Source organism: Gorilla gorilla, chromosome 23 (genome assembly GCF_029281585.2).
Source record: "Gorilla gorilla gorilla isolate KB3781 chromosome 23, NHGRI_mGorGor1-v2.1_pri, whole genome shotgun sequence".
NCBI classification, from domain to species: domain Eukaryota; kingdom Metazoa; phylum Chordata; class Mammalia; order Primates; family Hominidae; genus Gorilla; species Gorilla gorilla.
The window spans coordinates 19,299,296-19,319,743 of record NC_086018.1 but is presented as its reverse complement, the minus strand read 5'-3'; the positions used below and the strand labels follow the sequence as shown (position 1 = coordinate 19,319,743).

General features: G+C 50.0%; 1 protein-coding gene across 1 annotated transcript in view; it reads left to right on the top strand.

The window, feature by feature from the left end:
* The first annotated feature begins 269 nt into the window (after positions 1–269).
* The window catches only part of YPEL1 (yippee like 1), a 42,656-nt gene continuing 22,477 nt past the window's right edge, over positions 270–20,448 (top strand). Inside the window, exon 1 of the mRNA XM_004063101.5 lies at positions 270–484. The gene's annotated coding sequence lies outside the window, so the exon portion shown is untranslated. The remainder of the gene's footprint in view (positions 485–20,448) is intronic.

Below are 20,448 nucleotides of genomic sequence, written 5' to 3'. Positions count from 1 at the left end.
CCGCCCCGCGCGGCCCCGCCCCCGCGTCCCTCGGCCCTTACAGGCTGGCTCGGAGGCCGCGCCCAGCGGGTCAGCCAATGGGGGTGCGGCGCGCCCCGTGGCACGTGGGCTCCTGCCCGTCCCGGCCGGGTGCGAGCTGGCGGAGCTCCTTGGCCCGGAGCGCGCGGGGCGGGGGCGCGCGGGGCAGGCGGGACGCGGGGCGGGACGGAGGCAGGATGGGGGCGGGGCGCTGGCGACATGGCGCGCTGATTGGCCGGCGCCGCGCTCCAAGGCTGTTAACGGCGTCTGGGCCGGGCCACGGCTCCAAAACAAAGGGCAGGCGGCCCGCGGGGCGGCGGCGGGAGGATGCCTCGCGCCCTGCCTAGGCGTTAACGGCCTCAGCGCGTCCCGGGCCGCGCCGGGAACGCCTGAGAGCCGAGCCCGCGCTGACCGGGGCCCGGGCCGGATGGGCGCTGCGGGCCGGGGCGCGGACCGCGGAGCGGCCGTGAGTACGGGCGGGCCTGGCTGCAGCTGCGCGGGCGGTTACTTTATGGCCACCCAAGGATACTGTGGCTGCGGGCGGGCCCGGGAAGCACCTGTTGGGCGTCCGGGCGGGCGGGGGCGCGAGCAGGGCGGGCCTGTGACTTTTTTGTTCCGTTTTGGATTTTGATTTGTTGATATTGGGCTCACTCCGTTTTGGAACAGACAACAACGCCTAATCTTTGATTCCCCCGCCGTTTCTTCTCTCCACCTCCCCCGCTGCCCCTCTTCTCCCGCCCCGCCGTGAAAAGATAGGGAAAATGGACAAGATCCCTGATTTTTGGTTTTTCCTTCCTTAAAAAATACAGCCTCAACTGGGCAAGGAAATGAGGGCAAAAGAGGTCTCCTAGGAATGTTTATCAGAAAGGCGGAAAAGGTTTTCAAGTAGCCACATAAAGATCATGACTAAAATGGAGCGTCCTCGGTATTTACCACTTGTGGCATAGGTTTCATTAACAGAGATTGCAAAAGCCTGAGCTTCAGAGATCTAAACAGGGTCCGCCTCCCCCATGCTTGGCTCTGATTGACATCTTTGATGTCCAAATTATGTGCTGAATTCTAAGGATGGAAAGAAGGCTGAGATTCTATTTTAGGCAGATAATGAACATGGAAGACATCAATTTCCCCGCCCCACGCTTTTTCTGTTCCGTTGCATTTCTTCTTCCTCTATCTAAAACATACCCACCTTAACCTGATGTTTCCTTTGCTAAGAATGTTATTCTTCCCACCCACCAGCCCCTGACACTCCTAATTCCCTACTCAGGTCCCAAGACTAGGTTTACCACCACTGGAGAGACTTTCCAGGCACCTCACCTGAGCAAGCTATAGATGTGACAAATGTTTGCTGAGCCCCTGCCAGGTGCCAGGAGCTGTGCTTAATCCTGATGTCATTGAGTCTTATAATCATGCACTGGTCCCCCTCAGGGCTCTTGCGAGGCAATGGTAGTGGCATGTTTGAGGAATAAGAGGGTCTCCAGGACCTTCATGGTGTTTCCTCTTGGGCCCTACAGGGTAGAGTGTCATCTACTTGTGGGAACCCCTACGGGTTGGGCCCATATTGAGCACTTATATAATAACTGAGCGCTCTTAATTACCAATCTGAGCAATAGTCTTCTTTTAAAATAACTTCTTATTTTGGAAAAACTTTAAATTTACATAAAGGTTGCAAAGATAGTACAGACAATCCCAATATATCCTACACCCAGTGCTCCCTATCCTTACCCCATCCTACACTGCTGTGGTACACTTGCCAATATGAAAAACACCTGGGTGCATTCTTGTCACTAAACTGTGGGTATTAAGCCTTTTCACCTTTGAATCACTGTAATTTATAAAGCCATTTCTCTGTTTGTTTCTTTGTTTGAGACAGGGTCTCACTCTTGCTCAGGATGGAGTGCAGTGGCACAAACACGACTCACTGCAACCTCCACATCCTGAGCCCAAGTGATCCTCTTGCCTCAGCCTCCCATGTAGCTAGGACTACAGGTGCACACCACCATGACTGGTTAGCTTTACATTTTTTTTTTTGTAGAGACGGGGGTCTCACTTAAAGTTTCCCAGGCTGGTCTTGAACTCCTAGGCTCAAGTGATCCACCTGCCTCAGCCTCTTGAAGTGTTGGGATTACAGGCTTGAGCTGCTATACCTCACCATAAAGCTATTTTCTTTAGGTTGAGAGCAGTGTTCCTCTAACATCTGTTCTTGATTCTTGCCTGTCTTCACTAAGTTCCACCAGCACCTGTGTCAAGGGGCAGGGATGCAGGAAAAGGGAAAGAGGCTACCCTATAGGTTTTTTCTTTTTTCTTTCTTTTTTTGTTGGTTTGTTTTGGTTTGTTTATTTCAACAATTTGGTTTTTTGAGACAAGGTCTCATTCTGTCACCCAGGCTGGAGTATAATGGCACTGTCTCCACTCACTGCAGCCTCAACCTCCTAGGCTCAAGCCATCCACCCGCCTTCTGAGTAGCTGGAACCACAGCCACACACCACCACACCCAGCAAATTTTTTGATTTTTCTGTAGAGACAGGATCTCACTCTGTTGCTGGTCTCAAACTCCTGAGCTGAAGCGATCCTCCCCCCTTGCCTCCCAAAGTGCTGAGATTACAGGTGTGAGCCACCACCCCCAGTTAGTTTTGTTTTGTTACTTTATTTATTTATTTTTTGAGACAGAGTCTCGTTCTGTCTCACCCAGGCTCGAGTGCAGTGGCATGATCTCGGCTCACTGCAGCCTCCACCTCCAGGGTTAAGCGATTCTCCTGTCTCAGCCTCCTGAGTAGCTGGGATTACAGGCATGTGCCACCACACGCAGCTAATTTTGTATTTTTAGTAGAGACAGGGTTTCACCATGTTGCCCAGGCTGGTCTCAAACTCCTGACCTCAGATGATCTGCCCCCTCTCAGCCTCCCAAAGTGGTGGGATTACAGGTGTAAGCCACAGTGCCCAGCCTTGTTTTGTTATATTGGAGAGACAGTCTTGCTTTGTCACTCTAGCCTGGGGTACAGTGGCACAATCATAGCTCACTGCAGCCTCAACCTCTTGGGCTCAAGCAATCCTACAGCCTCAGCCTTCTGAGTAGCTGGGACTGTGGGTGTGCACCAACATGCCCAGCTATATAAAAAAAAAATTTTTTTTGGTAGATACGAGGTTTGGGATTCTCACTGTGTTGCCCAGGTTGATCTCATACTCCTGGCCTCAAGTGATCCTCCAGTCTCAGCCTCCCGATATGTTGGGATTTACAGGTGTGAGCCCAGCCTACCTTGCAGTTTGTTTGTTTGTTTTTGTTGTTGTTGTTGTTATTTTTGAGACAGAGTCCCACTCTGTCGCCAGGCTGGAGTGCAGTGGCGTGATCTCGGCTCAGTGCAGCCTCCGCCTCCCGGGTTCAAGCGATTCTCCTGTCTCAGCCTCCTGAGTAGCTGGGACTACAGGCACCCGCCACAACACCCAGCTAATTTTTGTATTTTTAATAGAGACGGGGTTTCACCAGGTTGGCCAGGATGGCCTCAATCTCCTGACCTCAAGTGATCCACCTGCCTCTGCCTCCCAAAGTGCTGGGATTACAGGTGTGAGCCACCGCGCCTGGCCAACCCTGTAGTTTTAACGTATTTGTCTCCATGGAAGACTAATAAACAAAATTGTTTTGAATATGAAGAAGCAATAGAAGCCGCCCTGCTTTCAAACTGTTCTGTGATGCTTTTCATTAGTTAAATGAAGTTGGCGTAAATGTTTTTAAGTAGTTAGATCTAATAATCAGTGAAAGCTCTAGGGAGTGGAAATTTTGACAAGAGATTTGAGCGGAGGTTGAAGAAAGTTCTCAATAGCCAAGACATAGAGGGCTAAGGGTTTTTGGAACAAGCAGTGCGAGATAGATTCAGGAAAGAAGTCAAGAGGGTGAAATCGATTCCGCCAGCAAATGCCAGGACGTTACACCTGCTATACAGATGCTGAGTACTAAAAACCTGTTGGCAGGTGAGAGTAAAATGGAAATCCTGGAGCCAGCCACTGTTGCCCACACCCCAGAAAGGGGTTAGGAGCCATTATTCACCCCATTGCTCAGTAGGCCCTCTGGCACCTGCAGGGCCTTGGGCCGGGGCCGGGATTCCTGGTGGGGCTTGTGAGGTGCTTGCTGAGCCCCTGCCATCCTGTAACAGTGACACATGCTCCTGCTGTAAGGCCCTGGTCAGACACCTAAACTGTGCCCAAGGATCATCCCCCTTAACATCTCATGTGACTCTGACTGCCCTGTAAATTGCATGTTACCCCACTTTACAAAGAAGGTAGCAGAACTTGGCTTCAGGTCCCAGAGCCAACAAACACGTGGCACATTTTGCATCAAACCCTGGGAAGCCTCTCAAAGCAAGTCAAACCCTCTTTCATCTTTGTCCTGGGGGTGATGACATCCCTGTTGACAAACCTCACCTACACCCTCCCTAGTGGTGCCACCTGCCTTCTCAGCAGCATTGGCATACACCCCCGCCACCCAAACGCTTCCCCCTCACCTTTTCTGGTTCCTCTTTATGTATCTGTTTTTTGTTTGTTTGTTTGTTTGTTTCCCTTCTCTTGCCCCAAGACAGGGCCTTTAATGTCTGATGAGACTTTATTTAGCATGAGGGTAAATAAAGTAGTTTTAAGATTCTCAACCTCTTTTCTTCTATCTCAGTCCAGTCTTCTGGGTGTGGTACCCACTCTTTCAACCTAACAAGGCTAGTGTTGCACATAGTTCCTACACCTCCCCTTTTCTTTCTTTTTTTTTGACACAGGGTCTCACTCTGTTTATCCAGGCTGGAGTGCAGTGGCGATCACCTCAGCCTCCCGAGTAGCTGGGACGACAGGCACATGCCACCACACCTGGTTAATTTTTAAATTTTTTTTTAGAGACGGGTTTTCGCCATGTTGCCCAGGCTGGTCTCGAACTCCTGACCTCAGATGATCCTCCCACCTTGGCCTCTTAAAGTGCTGGGATTACAGGCATGAGTCACCATGCACAGCCCCCTCTTCTTGTTGTTAGCAAGAAAGTACCTCTACTAGGATGTGTCCCAGGGCCTTGGTTGTGGGAAACTTTGTTACTAATGGTAGAAAAAAAAAATGTAGTACAGGTTCTTTGAAAAGAAGCTCTCAGTACAAACACATTATCAGTAGTCTCAGGAGAGGTGGTAGAGGTAGTACTTGAGCACAGGTGGGAGGAGAGATGGAGGAGAGAGCCTGGAGGGCCAAGGCACCTGGGGCCATTGGGCAATGGAGGAGCCAGGCCCCTTGGGTTCCCCAGAGAGCAGGGGCTGGTGGGGAGTCTACAGAGGGCCATGGAGCTTTGTCTCAGGGCAGCCATATAGGTGGTTTGATGCTGTCATTGAGTCCCATTGTGCACCTAGGCTGCAGTTCCTGAAATGTGGAGGGGAGCTTTTCCTCCTGTAATTCAAGTAGGGAGGAAGTGGATGTGTGTGGATGGAAGCTGGAATTGCCAAAGGCAAATTGTACCCATGCTGTTGCCCTTTGTTGTAAATTTTTCCAGACCTTTCCACACCTGTGATTTCATGTACTATGTGTGAGTTTGAATAGTCAGTGTGGGCCAGATGCTGTAGCTCATGCCTGTAATCCCAACACTTTGGGAGGCCAAGGCGGGTGGATCACTTGAGGTCAGGAGTTCAAGGCAAGCCTGGCCAACATGGTGAAACCCCATCTCTACTAAAAATACAAACTTAGCCAGGCATGGTGGGAGGTGCCTGTAGTCCCAGCTGTTTGGGAGACTGAGGCACAAGAATTGCTTGAATCCAGGAGGCGGAGGCTGCAGTGAGCCAAGATCGTGCCACTGCACTCCAGCCTGGGAGACAGAGCGAGACTCTGGAAGCCCCATGATGGAAATGTCCCTGATGTGTGTTTATCAGTGCATTTGGCCAGTCTCTTTTGGTTAAACTTTGTTATTGTTGTTGCTTTTGTTGAGAAGGAGTCTCGCTCTGTTGCCCAGGCTGGAGTACAGTGGCACAATCTTGGCTCACCACAACCTCTGCCTCCTGGGTTCAAGCAGTTCTCCTGCCTCAGCCTCCCTAGTAGCTGAGACTAAAGGTGCCCACCACCACACCCAGCTAATTTTTGTATTTTTAGTAGAGACGAGGTTTCACCATGTTGGTTGGCCAGGCTGGTCTCGATCTCCAGACCTCAGGTGATCTGCCCATCTCGGCCTCCTAAAGTGCTGGGATTACAGGTGTGAGCCACCGTGCTAGCCTCTATTGGTTAAACTTGAGGTGGTTTCTAATCTTTTATTACAGGCAGTATTATTATAGGATGATATTTTGTTATTTCAGGTAATAACTGCTTTTATCCAGTTATTTTGCACATGTGCATCAGCCAAAGGTGAACTCCCCAGATGAACCCCCAATCCAGGGCTGTGCTCCTAGGAATGTTGTGGGTGTTGCCAAATGGCTGGATCACAGAGCACCTTCACCAGTGGTGTTGTCAACTTTTTAAATTTTTAAATTTAATTTATTATTTGTAGAGACTGTCTTGCTCTGTCGCCCAGCCTGGAGTGCAGTGGTGTGATCATGGCTCACAGCAACCTTGACCTCCTGGCCTCAAGTGATCCTCCCATCTCAGCCTCCCAAGTAGCTGGGACTACAGGTGCACACCCAGCTCATTTTTTTTTTTTTTTTAGAGATGGGGGTCTTGCTGTGTTGGCCAGGCTGATCTTGAACTCCTGGCCTCAAGTAATCTTCCCACCTTGGCCTCCCAAAACACTGGGATTACAGGCATGGGCCACCCCTGACCTTATCAACTTTTTTTTTGAGATAAGATCGTACTCTGTCACCAATGCTGGAGTGCAGTGGTGTGATCTCGGCTCACTGCAACCTCTCCCTCCTGGGCCTAAGTGATTCTCCTGCCTTAGCCTTCCAAGTAGCTGGCACCACAGTCATGCACCACCATGCCCAGCTAATTTTTTTTTTTTTCTTCAGGACGGAGTTTTGCTCTTGTTGCCCAGGCTGGAGTACAATGGCGCAATCTCAGCTTACTGCAATCTCTGCCTCCTGGGTTCAAGCAATTCTCCTGCCTCAGCCTCCCAAGTAGCTGGCATTACAGGCACACACCACCATGCCCGGCTAATTTTTGTATTTTTAGTAGAGATGGGGTTTCACCATGTTGGCCAGGCTGGTCTAGAACTCCTGACTTCAGGTGATCCACCCGCCTCGGCCTCCCAAAGTGCTGGGATTACAGGCGTGAGCCAGTGTGCCTGGGCTTTTGTATTTTTTTGTAGAGACGGGGTTTCACCATGTTGCCCAAGCTGGCCTCAAACTCCTGGACTCAAGCGATGCACCCACCTTGGGTTCCCAAAGTGCTGGGATTACAGGTGTGAGCCACCACGCCTGGCCTAACTTTTAAAAAAATCATTGCCAACCTGCTAAGTGTTAGACAGTATGAGTGTGCCTTCAGAGTTGAACATCTACTTGCATGTTCCACCTTGGACACCGTGGTCCAAGGTGGGGAGACTCTGGCTTTGAATCCAGCTTCACAGGTCACTGGCTGTGCAACCTTGGGTGCTCAGGTAACCTTTTTGGACTTCGGTTTCCCCACGTGCGTCGTGGGGCTAATAAGGACACGCATCTCTTAGGACTGCTGTTAATTGCGCGATTCTTGTATGGTGAGCAGCTTAGGACAGGGCTGGTGTTGGCTTGCCAAGGCTCTGGGAGCCGCTGCACGTCCTTTTCCAGGAGCTGGTGGTTTTACCGTTGTCCATTCCCTCCGTGATGGCGGTGGCCTTTTCATCTTTCTAATCCCAAGGACAGTGCCTTGCCAGTGAGGGGTGGGAGAGGCAAAGCCAAAAGCAGGGAGGCCTCCTCCATGGAGAGGAGGGGAAGGAAGGGGTGGCCGAGTGGGAGCGGAGGTGGAGAAGCTGTGGGGACGGCTGGCCGGGCAGGTGACACCACCACCTCTCACCGCTCATCCCTCTCCTCCCTAAAGAGGTGGACCATGATATCCTGGTTCCACTTTCTTTATGAATCCTGGCTGAACATGGCGGGGCCACATGAACACTGTTCCTTCCCCGCTCTCCCTGGCACTCTGTCCACCTGGCACACCAGCCCCTTCATCGCCACGCCCAGCAGACGCCCCAGTTCTTCTCCAGCTTTGCAGCCTCTGACCCTGACGCACTGGCTTCCGTATCTGCCTGAGGCCTCCTTTCCATCTCGGGACACCCTGGAGGGCTCCCCGGGGAAGTAATGGGGATGGGACCCACACTCACCTGCCAGGTGGTGGCAGTGCCAGGGGGTAGGTGGAGCAGCCTGGGGATTGAGGAGAACAGGCTGTCCTCTACACAGGTGCCCCAGGGATGGGGCGACGGCCCGGTGGGGTGGTTGAAAAAGTGAAGGGGGCACCCCAGTCTGCACTCCATCCCACGAAGTGTCAGAAGCTGCTTGGTTTTGTTTGCTTCCTCAGTGTGTTTGTCTTTAGAAGTGTGCTACCGGCACCATATGGACATGGGCCTGATTCACATTCTCTTAAAATAATTTTACAGGCTTATTTTAGGAGAGAAATTTCTGGATTCCAGAAAATTGTTTTTGCTCTAAAAACATACCCCACATTAATGTCTATTTGGGGGGATGGATGGCAGCTGCCCTCCAAACGTGGGGACACACAGTGTCCGAGAGTGGAGATGATTTTCCTGGTGAATTGCCCAGCATTTTCCTTTCAGTTACTTACTTCAGGGTGGTTCCTTATTTGCCAATAGATCTTGTAAAAGCCCATTTACATTGGTTGTTTCCAAACTTGGCCATGGGTTCCCCAGTGCAACAGTGGATCTGTCATTTAAAGCCAAGTTAAAACTTAACATGACATGCCTCTCAGTGACCACAAATCCAGCCCTGGCCACTACTGCCAGGACCTCTTTGAGGGCTAGTGACAAGGGTTGCCATCAGGACTGAGACCACATGAAGCGCACGGGAGGCATCTGTGCAGTGACCAGACTCAAGGCAGGAGACAGGGACAGGGACTTGGGGGACATTTGGGGCCCAGGGCAGCAGGCTCTTCAGGTAAGGTTGCCTTGGGGGCGGGGCTGTATAATGAAGGTCTCCAAATAAAGCCCATGCGAAGTGTGCTTGGGAAACAGCAAGCCTGTTTTGGTTGGAAACAAGGCTTTTTGTAATTAGCGGTGCCCTCAGTGTTTACTCTGCAGAGCCCTGGGCACTCTGGTCCAGGAAGAGTTAGTAGCGTCCTCTGCATCCTACTGGGGATGTGTGACACTCAGAGAAACCACCAGGCGGAGGCGAGAGCTGAGATCTGAGCTTGTCGCTGCATCTGCCTGCCTCACAGCTGGGAGGTTCAGCCAGTGGCACTTGCTGTGGGGACAGCCCAGGTGCAGGAAGGGGCCAGCAAGGGAGGGCAGCAGGCTGGGCTACAGCTGCCAGGGGTGGTATCTCCACTGAGAGTTACAGGCTTTGAGCAAACAGAGAACAGTTACAGCATGGAGGACCCTGGGGTAACACAGAACCCTGATGGGGACGCACCGCTTCCTCCTGCCTGGAACACTGGTGGTCAGAGGGTCCCCTCCCTCCTGGGGACTGGACTGTCCTCCGCTGATGCTCCTCCCTCTCAGGCCAGGTGGGACCGAGTAGCGGAGAGCACCTGTGCTCTGGATTGAGTACCCGCCTGTGGGACTGTGGTGGCCACTAGCGGGCAGGGATGCCTATTTCTCAGGATGTTGTGAGAATTCAATGGCCTGAGAATTTGCAGACCCTAAGGTGCAGATGCATGATGTAAAGGGCAAACGCCTGTCTTTGGCAACATTCTTGTCATTCTGGGGGCCTCAGACCCGAGGACCTTGCGCCTGAATAGATGAGATTCCTTCCTGGAACCTTCTGGGACCAGCTTGGGGCCACAGCAGGCTGCGGCTGGTCCTTCCTGGACAGCGCTGGCAGGGCCCTGGCTTGTGCACTGCTCTTTGGGGACCATGGTCCTAGACCCTGGGGACATGTGGGTCTGGGTGAGGTGAATCTGCAGCTGCCCCCACCCCACGGCCCCTGCCAGCAGAGGCTCCTTGGTGCCCATGGGTCCATGTTTTTAACGAGCTTACCAATGTTTAGTGGCTATTTCTCATATATCAAGTACTGATGTTTCTTTTTTTGGACACGGTCTTGGTCTGTTGCCCAGGCTGGAGTGCAGGGGCATCATCACAGCTCACCGTAGCCTCGACCTCCCCGGCTTAAGCAATCCTCCAGTTTCAGCCTCTGGAGTAGCTGGGACCACAGGCATGTGCCACCGTGCCCGGCTATTTTTTTTTTTTTTCTTTGGTAGAGACAGGGTCTCACTATCTTGCCTGGGCTGGTCTCGAACTCCTGGGCTCAAGTGATCCTCCTGCCCTGGCCTCCAAAAGTGCTGGGATGACAGGCGTGAGCTGCTGCACCCGGCCACAGTAGTGATGTTTCAACCCCCATTTACTTTTGCTGTCTCCGTGTGAGGATTCCCCTGATACGTATTCATTCCCCAGATATTTAAGTGCCTTTCAGGGGCCAGGACACTAGTCAGTGATTTTTTTTCTACCATCTAGGTTTAATAAAACCACCCAAGTGACTTTAAAATTTTATCATTTTAGGCTGGGCACAGTGGCTCACACCTGTAATCCCAGCACTTTGGGAGGCCGAGGTGGGCGGATAATGAGGTCAGGAGATCGAGACCAGCCCAGGCAAGATAGTGAGACCCTGTCTCTACCAAAGAATACAAAAAATACAAAAAATTAGCTGGGTGTGGTGGCGGGTGCCTATAGTCCCAGCTACTTGGGAGGCTGAGGCAGGAGAATGGCATGAACCCGGGAGATGGAGCTTGCATTGAGCCGAGATTGCGCCACTGCACTCCAGCCTGGGCGACAGAGTGAGACTCCATCTCAAAAAAAAAAAAAAAAAAAAAAAAAATTACCATTTTAGGGCCAGGTATGGTGGCTCATGCCTGTAATCCCAACACTTTGTGAGGCTGAGGCAGGTGGGTCACTTGAAGTCAGTAGGTCGAGACCAGCCTGGACAACATGGTGAAAGCCCATCTTTACTAAAAAAATATAAAATTAGCCGGGCATGATGGGCACATGCCTGTAATCCCAGCTACTTGGGAGGCTGAGGCAGGAGAATCACTTGAACCCGGGAGGCAGAGGTTGCAGTGAGCCGAGATGGCACCATTGCACTCGAGCCTGGGCGGAAAGAGCGAAACTCCATTTCAAAAAAAAAGAAAAAGTAAAATAAAATTTTATTTTTTTAGGCTGGTGCAATGGTTCACGCCTCTAATCCCAGCACTTTGAGAGGCCAAGGTGGGTGGATGGCCCGAGCCAGGAGTTTGAGACCAGTCTGGGCAACATAGTGAAACCTTGTCTCTACAAAAAATACAGAAATGAACCAAGTGTGGTGGCGCACACCTGTCATCCCAGCTGCTTGGGAGGCTGAGGTACAAGAATCACTTGAACCCGGAAGGCAGAGGTTGCAGTGAGCTGAGATCATGCCACTGCACTCCAGCCTGGGCAACAGAGTGAGACCCTGTCTCAAAACAAAAAAACAAAAAAAAAAAGAAAAATTTTTTTTAATGAACTATTTTTTTTTTCCCCCAGGATGAGGTCTTGCTTTGTTACCCACGCTGGAGTGCAGTGGTGCAACTGTGGCTCACAGCAACCTCCATTTCCCGAGTTCAAGCTATTCTCCTGCCTCAGCCTCCTGAGTAGCTGGGATTGCAGGTGCCCGCCACCATGCATGGCTAATTTTAGTATTTTTAGTAGAGATGGGGTTTCGCCACGTTGGCCAGGCCGGTCTCAAACTCCTGACCTCATGATTTGCCTGCCTTAGCCTCCCAAAGTGCTGGGATTATAGGTGTGAGCCACCATGCCCAGCCTTAATGAACTATTTCATAATTACAAAATACTAAATTATTTAAGCAGAGTGTGATGAGGTTTGAAGGAGGTACACAGAGCCTGTGCCTGTGGAATGTTCCTGAGGTCAAGAGGAACTGCCGCTGTGCTGTCCCTGGAGTGGGACTGGGGCTCTGGGATGGGAGACTCACTTTTCACTCAATGGAAGATCCTTTTGCCATCTCAGGACATACATGGTACTTACAGATGAGGAATGAAGATTAATAAAATGGACATGTGTACACCCAACAGCAGCTTAAAAAATAAAATCCCAGGCCAGGCGTGGTGGCTCACACCTGTAATCCCAGCACTTTGGGAGGCCAAGGCGGGTGGATCACCTGAGGTCAGGAGTTCGAGACCAGCCTGGCCAACATGGTGAAACCCTGTCTCTACTAAAAATACAAAAAAATCAGCTGGGCGTGATGACGTGCACCTGTAGACCCAGCTACTCAGGAGGCTTAGGCAGGAGAATCGTGTGAACCTGGGAGGCAGAGGTTGCAGTGAGTCCAGCCTGGGGAACAGAATGAGACTCCGTCTCAAAAAAAAAAAAAAAAAAAAAATTAAAATAAAATTCCAGCCAGGCACAGTGGCTCACACCTGTAATCCTAGCACTTTGGGAGGCTGAGGTGGTGGATCACCTGAGGTCAGGAGTTTGAGACCAACCTGGCTAACATGGCAAAACCCTGTCTCTCCTAAAAATGCAAAAATTAGCTGAATGTAATGGCCTGCACCTGTAATCCCAGCTACTCGGGAGGCTGAGGCAGGAGAATGGCTTGAACCCAGGAGGCAGAGACTGCAGTGAACCGAGATCGCGCCACTGCACTCCAGCCTGGATGACAGAGTGAGACTCTGTTTCAAAAAATATTAACTAAAATCCCCCACCAGGTGCAGTGTGCACTTCTGTAGTCCCAGCTACTTGGGAGGTTGAGGCAGGAGAATCGCTTGAACCCAGGAGGCAGAGGCTGCAGTGAGCCGAGATCACGCCACTGCACTCCAGCCTGGATGACAGAGTGAGACTCTGTCTCAAAAAAACAATTAATTAAATAAAATCCCCTGCCAGGCGCAGCACTCACTGCTGTCGTCCCAGCAACTCGGGAGGCTGAGGTGGGGAGATCGCTTGAACCCAGGAGTTCTGGGCTGTAATGTGCTATGCGATTCAGTTGTCCACACTAAGTTAGGCATCAATATGGTGACCTCCCAGGAGCAGGGGACCACCAGGTTGCCTAAAGAGGGGTGAACAGGCCTAAGTTGAAAACAAAGCAGGTCAAAACTCCCATGCTGATCAGTAGTGGCGTCGTGCCTGTAAATAGCCACTGCACTCCAGCCTGGGCAGCATATTTAAAAAAAAATTAATTAAAAAAAAATAATCCCCCAGAAGTCGTTGCCACCCCTTCCTGCCCAGGGTCCTCACTTCCTGTGCTCTTACTCCTAACACAGGTGTCCTTTGTGGAAGGACAAGCGATGTGCACCAGTGTTGGCCCCAGAGGTTACGGACTGTGGGGTGGGGGCTGTGCGTTTTCTCCCAAAAGATGATCTGCAGTTAGGCATTCATGGCATTTAGAAATTCAAAATAAACAAAACCCTTGGCAAATGGCCACTTGTTTTTTTTTTTTTTTTTTGCCCCCGAGACAGAGTCTCACTCTGTTGCCTAGGCTGGAATGCAGTGGCACGATGTCGGCTCACTGCAATCTCCGTCTCCCAGGTTCGAGTGATTCTTCTGGCTCAGCCCCCTGAAGTAGCTGGGATTACAGGCATGCGCCACCATGCCTGGCTATTTTTTTGTATTTTTAGTAGAGACAGGTGTTTTTTGGTTTTGGGGTTTTTTTGAGAACAAGTCTCACGCTGTTGCCCAGGCTGGAGTGCAGTGGCGTGATCTCGGCTTACTGCAACCTCCATCTCCAGGGTTCAAGCATTTCTTCTGCCTCAGCCTCCCAAGTAGCTGGTACTACAGGCACGTGCCACCACATCTGGCTAATTTTGTATTTTTAGTAGAGATGGGGTTTCACCATATTGGCCAGGCTGGTCTTGGACTCCTGACCTTGTGATCTGCCTGCCTTGGCCTCCGAAAGTGCTGGGATTACAAGCATGAGCCACCGCGCTGGCCAAATGGCCACTTTTTGAAGTGCTTTCCCTGTATGTGTATACCACGTTCTCTTTATGGACTACTATTTAGCCTTAAAAAAAGACAAGGGAATTCTGTAGTAGGCAACAACATGGATGTACCTTGAAGACATTATGTGCTCAGTGAAATAAGCCAGGTATGGACAAACACTGCATGATTCCGCTTACATGAGGTATCTAGAGAAGTCAAATTCATGGAATCAAACATCAGGATGGTAGCTGCCAGGGGCTTGGCGGAGGAGGAAATGGGAATTTATTAATCCACAGGCATAAAGTTTCAGGTAAGGAAGATGAGCGAGCCCTAGAGATCTGCTGTCCATTGTACTGAGAGTCTACAATGTTCTGTCCATTTAAAATGTGTTCAGGACAAACAGCAATTAAAAAAAAAAATGTTGGGCCGGGCACAGTGGCTCAGGCCTGTAATTCCAGCCCTTTGGAAGGCCAAAGCAGGTGGATCACTTGAGGTCAGGAGTTGGAGACCGGCCTAGCCAACATGGCGAAACCTCTTCTCTACTAAAAATATAAAAATTAGCCAGTCATGGTGATGTGCACCTGTAATCCAAACTACTCAGGAGGCTGAGGCAGGAGAATCGCTTGAACCCAGGAGGTGGAGGTTGCAGTGAGCCAAGATCACGCCACTGTACTCCAGCCTGAGTGACAGAACGAGACTCTATCTCAAAAAAAAAAAAAAAAAAAAAAAAAAAAGGCTGGGCATGGTGGCTCACGCCTGTAATCTCAGCACTTTGGGAGGCTGCGGCAGGCAGATCACGAGGTCAGGAGATTGAGACCATCCTGGCTAACATGGTGAAACCTCATCTCTACTAAAAATACAAAAAAAAAAAAAATTAGCCGGTCGTGGTGGCACACGCCTGTAATCCCAGCTACTCAGGAGGCTGAGGCTTGAACCCAGGAGGCGGAGGTTGCAGTGAGCTGAGATTGCACCACTGCACTCCAGCCTGGGCGACAGTGCGAGACTCTGTCCTCCCCTCCCCCCCAAAAAAACCCAAAATGTTGGCCAGGTACAGTGGCTCACACTTGTAATCCCAGCACTTTGGGAGGCTGAGGCAGACAGATCACTTGAGGCCAGGAGTTTGAGACCAGCCTGGCCAACATGGTGAAACACCATCTCTACTAAAAATACAAAAAAATTAGCTGGGTGTGGTGGTGTGCACCTGTAGTCCCAGCTACTCTGGTGGCTGAGGCAGGAGAATTGCTTGAACCCAGAAGGCAGGGTTTGCAGTAAGCTGAGATCACACCACTGCACTCCAGTCTAGGTGACAGAGCAAGACTCTCAAAAAAAAAAAAAAAAACAAACAAAATTGGCCAGGCGTGGTGGCTCATGCCTATAATCCCAGCACTTTGGGAAGCCGTGGTGGGTGGGAGGCCAAGGCGGGTGGATCATGTGAGGTCAGGAGTTTGAGACCAGCCTGGCCAACATGGTGAAACCCCATCTCTACTAAAAATACAAAATTAGCTTGGCATGGTGGTGCATGCCTGTAGGCCCAGCTACTGAGGAGGCTGAGGCAGGAAAATTGCTTGAACCCAGGAGGTGGAGGCTGCAGTGAGTCGAAATCATGCCATTGCACTCCAGCCTGGGTGACAGAGTGAGACTCTGTCTCAAAAAATCGCAGTCAGGTGTGGTGGCTGATGCCTATAATCCCAGCACTTTGGGAGGCTGGGGGGTTAGATCACTTGAACCCAGGCGTTTGAGACCAGCTTGGGCAACAAAGTGAGACCCCATCTCTACAACAAAAAAATTAGCCATGCGTGGTGGCATGGGCCTGTAGTGTCAGCTACTTGGGAGGCTGAGCTGGGAGGATTGCTTGAGCCCAGGAGGTCAAGGCTGCAGTGAGCTGTGACCATGCCACTGCACTCCGGCCTCGGCAACAGACTGAGACCTTGTCTCACACACAAAAAAGTGATACTGCTTTTTTTTTTTTTTTTTTTTTTTTTTTCATACAGAGTCTCACTCTGTCACCCAGGCTAGTGTGCATTGGTGCTATGTCAGTTCACTGCAACCTCTGCCTCCCAGGTTCAAGTGATTCTCCTGCCTCAGCCTCCCAAGTAGCTGGGATTACAGGCACTCACCACCACGTCTGGCTAATTTTTTTTTTTTTTTTTTTTTTTTTTTTTTTTGAGATGAAGTCTCGCTCTGTCACCCAGGCTGGAGTGCAGTGGTGCGATCTCAGCTCACTGCAACCTCCGCCCCCCAGGTTCAAACGATTCTCCCACCTCAGCCTCCTGAGTAGCTGGGATTACAGGCGCGCTGTAATTTTTGTATTTTTAGTAGAGACGGGTTTCACCATCTTGGCCAGGCTGGTCTTGAACTCCTGACCGCATGATCCACCCGCCTCAGCCTCCCAAAGTGCTGGGATTCCAGGCGTGAGCCACCGCGTCTGGCCGCCTGGCTAATTTTTGTATTTTCAATAGAGACGGGGTTTCGCCATGTTGTCCAGACTGGTCTCGAGCTCCTGACCTCAAGTGATCCTCCTGCCTCACCCTCCCAAAGTGTTGGGATTACAGGCATAAGTCACCGCCCCTGGCTGATACTACTTATTTTAAAATGATGAACAAAGTGAAGGGCAGTTTCTGTAGCTCTCTACTCGAGTCACTGGGAGCAGGGATTCTGAACGCTGGAGACCTGAATACCCAGTTTGCGAATAAGTTTCCTGTCTCTCTCTTAGCTGCTTCACTTCATATTCTTAGTATGTTTGTTAAAGGGAAGTCCAGGGAAAGAAGAGAGAAATGAAAGTTTATTAATTTAAGTCTCATTTTAGTAAAAAGAGAGAAACTTAGTTGAAAATATCACAGAGATTGAACATGAGTTCAGTAAGAAGTGAAGTCGGAACGCTTCCTTCCATGAACTGGTGCAACATGCGTGGATTTGAATGAGCTACTGACAGGTTGTCACATGACATCCTCGTGCACCGTGTGGGACATGTGGACAGGAGAGCAGAGGTGGAAGTGGTGCTGGGCTCCTGGAGGGTGGTGACCGAGCTGATACCTGTCCCCATGACCTCCCCAGGGCATGTCAGCAAGTTTCATGGAAGAGATGCCAGATGGAAGAGATGGCAGGGTTCAGATTCATGAAGGGCCCAGTAGTTCAGGGCAATAGATAAGATCTAATAAAATGTACTGTGTTAACGCTAAATGTGAGGTCTTCTTGATTCTAAGAAACCCAAGAGAAAATTTCAGGATTGGCACAAGATGACTTAATAGCAGCTAGTAAGAAAAAGAGTTTAAGGTTTGGGGAAATCACCCATCAGGAATATCCAATATAGGCAGACTTTTTCAGAAATTCTTTAACATAATATTGGAGAAAGAAATGGACTTCATTTAGAAGATGGTGTGTGTGTGTGTGTGTGTGTATTTACACGTGTATACCTTTGTACAGAAATTTCCTCCACAAAATTCCTGCTAGATGGTCATCTCTGTTGATAAATGTGATGAACTGTTGATTTTGTTTATGAAATCGGATCCAGCTTGGTTTCTCTTCTCCTGCAGATGTGCTTGGTCTAGCAGTATTCCCCTGGGAACTGTTCTCCAGGCGCTGCAGAGCTCCTCTGTGCTGTCTGTATCCACCTGTGGTCTGTTTCCGGGCTCTCTTTCATGTCACATTGACCTGTTTTTGTATCTTATGCCAGTCTTTTTTCTTTTATTTATTTATTTATATTATTATTTTTTTTTGATGGAGTTTCGCTCTGTCACCCAGGCTGCAGTGCAGTGGTGCGATCTCAGCTCACTGCAAGCTCCACCTCCTGAGTTCACGCCATTCTCCTGCCTCAGCCTCCCAAGTAGCTGGGACTACAGGCGCCCGCCACCACGCCCCGCTAATTTTTTTTGTATTTTTAGTAGACATGGGGTTTCATTGTGTTAGCCAGGATGGTCTCCATCTCCTGACCTCATGATCCACCCGCCTTGGCCTCCCAAAGTGCTGGGATTACAGGCGTGAGCCACTGCACCCAGACTCAGACTCTTTGTTGTTGTTGTTGTTGTTTTGTTTTTGTTTTTGTTTTTTTTTGAGATAGAGTCTCACTCATTACCTAGGCTAAGTCCAGTGGCACAATCTCTGCTCATTGCAGCCTCAACCCCTTGGGCTCAAGCAATCCTCCCACTTCAGCCTCCCTAGTAGCTGGGACCACAGACACGTGACACCACACTTGGCTAATTGAAAAACAGTTTTTTTGCGTAGAGACAGGGTCTCACTGTTGCACAGGCTGGTCTCAAACTCCTGGGCTCAAGCAATCCTCCTGCCTTGGCCTCCCAAAGTGCTGGGATGACAAGTGTGAGCCACTATGTCCAGCCTTTGCCCCACTTCTGATATTTTCACTGAATGTAAAATCTGAGATATCACTTATTATCTTTCAGAATCATAATAGTCCCTTTCTCTGCTGCCTTTTGGGCTCTTGTTTTACCTGGGAGCTTGTTCTGTTGAACAGGTCATTTTTCCTTCCTCTGGACACTTTTAAGACTTTTTTCCCCTTTATCTTTGGTGTTCTGCAGTTTCATTATTTGTCTAGCTGTGGCTTTATTTTTATTTATCCTGCTTTAGGACTGTTGGGCTTTTTAAGTCTGTGGATTAGTAGCTTTTCCTAAATTCTGGAGAATCCACAATCATCAATTATTCACAAAGTGCCTCTACCCCATTTTCTTCTTGCCTCAACCTTCTGAAATCCAAATAAATGTCATCTCTCCCTGCTTCACGTCTCTTAGTTTAAGACTCATATTTCCACCTTCCTCACTGTTTTTTTTTTTTTTTTTGGAGACGGCGTATTGCTCTGTTACCCAAGGCTGGAGTGCAGTGGCGCAATCTCAGCTCACTGCAACCTCCGCCTCCCGGGTTCAGGCGACTCTCCTGCCTCAGCCTCCTGAGTAGCTGAGACTACAGGCAGACACCACCACGCCCAGCTAATTTTTGTATTTTTAGTAGAGACGGGGTTTCACCGTGTTGGCCAGGCTGGTCTTGAACTTCTGACCTTGTGATCCGGCCTCCCAAAGTGCTGGGATTACAGGTGTGAGCCAACACGCCCGGCCTTTCACTCTTCTTTATTCAGCATAATTTATTCTGACGTATCTTCAGTGTATGTATTCTCTTTTTATTCTCCTATTGCTGTTAAACCCATTGGGCTGAATGCTGTTTATTTCTAGAATTTCTACACCTGTTTTTCTGCAAGGTCATTTTTTTTTCTCGTTTGCTGTTCGTCACATATACTTTCAAGCTCATCGGTTCCCTCTGTGAGTACAGTTAAGTGGAGGAGCCTCATGGTCTGCCTCAGGTCTTTGAGATGTTGAGTCTCTGGATCTGGGCCTGCTGCTGGCCTTTTCTGTCCTTGCTCATGGGGCATTGTTTCCGTGAATGTGTGGTTACTTTTGACTGCATGACTCATTGTCCTGGAAAAATGACTTTGTGGGAATTTTTCAGACCTAGGATAAAGATGCTTCCTCCAAACTAGGTTTACGCTTCCTTCTGCCAGGTACCTCAGGGCGCTGTCAGCCTAAAGCCATTTTAAACTAAATCCATCAACTGTGAGGTTTTGGAATCTTCTCACTGGTGTGAATTTGGGCCATAAGTCCTGTGAGGGCTGTCCTATGGTCACTGCTCTGTGGGGTGGGGACCAGCCTTAGAGTTCTCATCGGAAGCCCGGGGTGGCTGGATGGGGGCAGATGTTTTTAGGGCAAGAGCGGCTTGGCTCGCCTCTCTGGTTTCTGGTTTCCCCAGATGGTGCCTGGCGGCTCCTCACTGTCTTGTCAGCCCCTGGATGCCTTTAAGAAAACATCCTTTTATTTTGTCAGCATTTTTGGTACTTCTCAGTGGGAGGGCTGGTCCAAGTATTTGGCTTATCATAGTTTTACAAGAAGTTGGTTTCTATGAAATCTTAAGTCACCTCTTTTTTTAAAATGTACCTTTTAGTCCGGGCGCGGTGGCTCACTCCTGTAATCCCAGCACTCTGGGAAGCCGGGGCAGGCAGATCACTTGAGGCCAGGAATTTGAGACCAGCCTGGACAACATGGTGAAACCCCATCTCTACTAAAAATACAAAAATTAGTCGGGTGTAGGGCCAGGCGCAGTGGCTCACGCCTGTAATCCCAGCACTTTGGGAGGCCAAGGCAGGTGGATCACCTCAGGTTGGGGGTTCGAGACCAGCCTGACCAACATGGAGAAACCCCGTATCTACTAAAAATACAAAATTAGCTGGGTGTGGTGGTGCATGCCTGTAATCCCAGTGCTCGTGAGGTGAGGCTGAGACAGGAGAATCACTTGAACCCGGGAGGTGGAGGTTGCGGTGAGCCAAGATCGTGCCATTGCACTCCAGCCTGGGCAATAAGAGCGAAACTCTGTCTCAAAAAAAAAAAAAAAGAAAGAAAAGAAAAAGAAAAATTAGGTGTGGTGGCGCGTGCCAGTAGTCCCAGCTACTCAGGAAGCTGAGGCAGGAGAATCACTTGAACCCGGG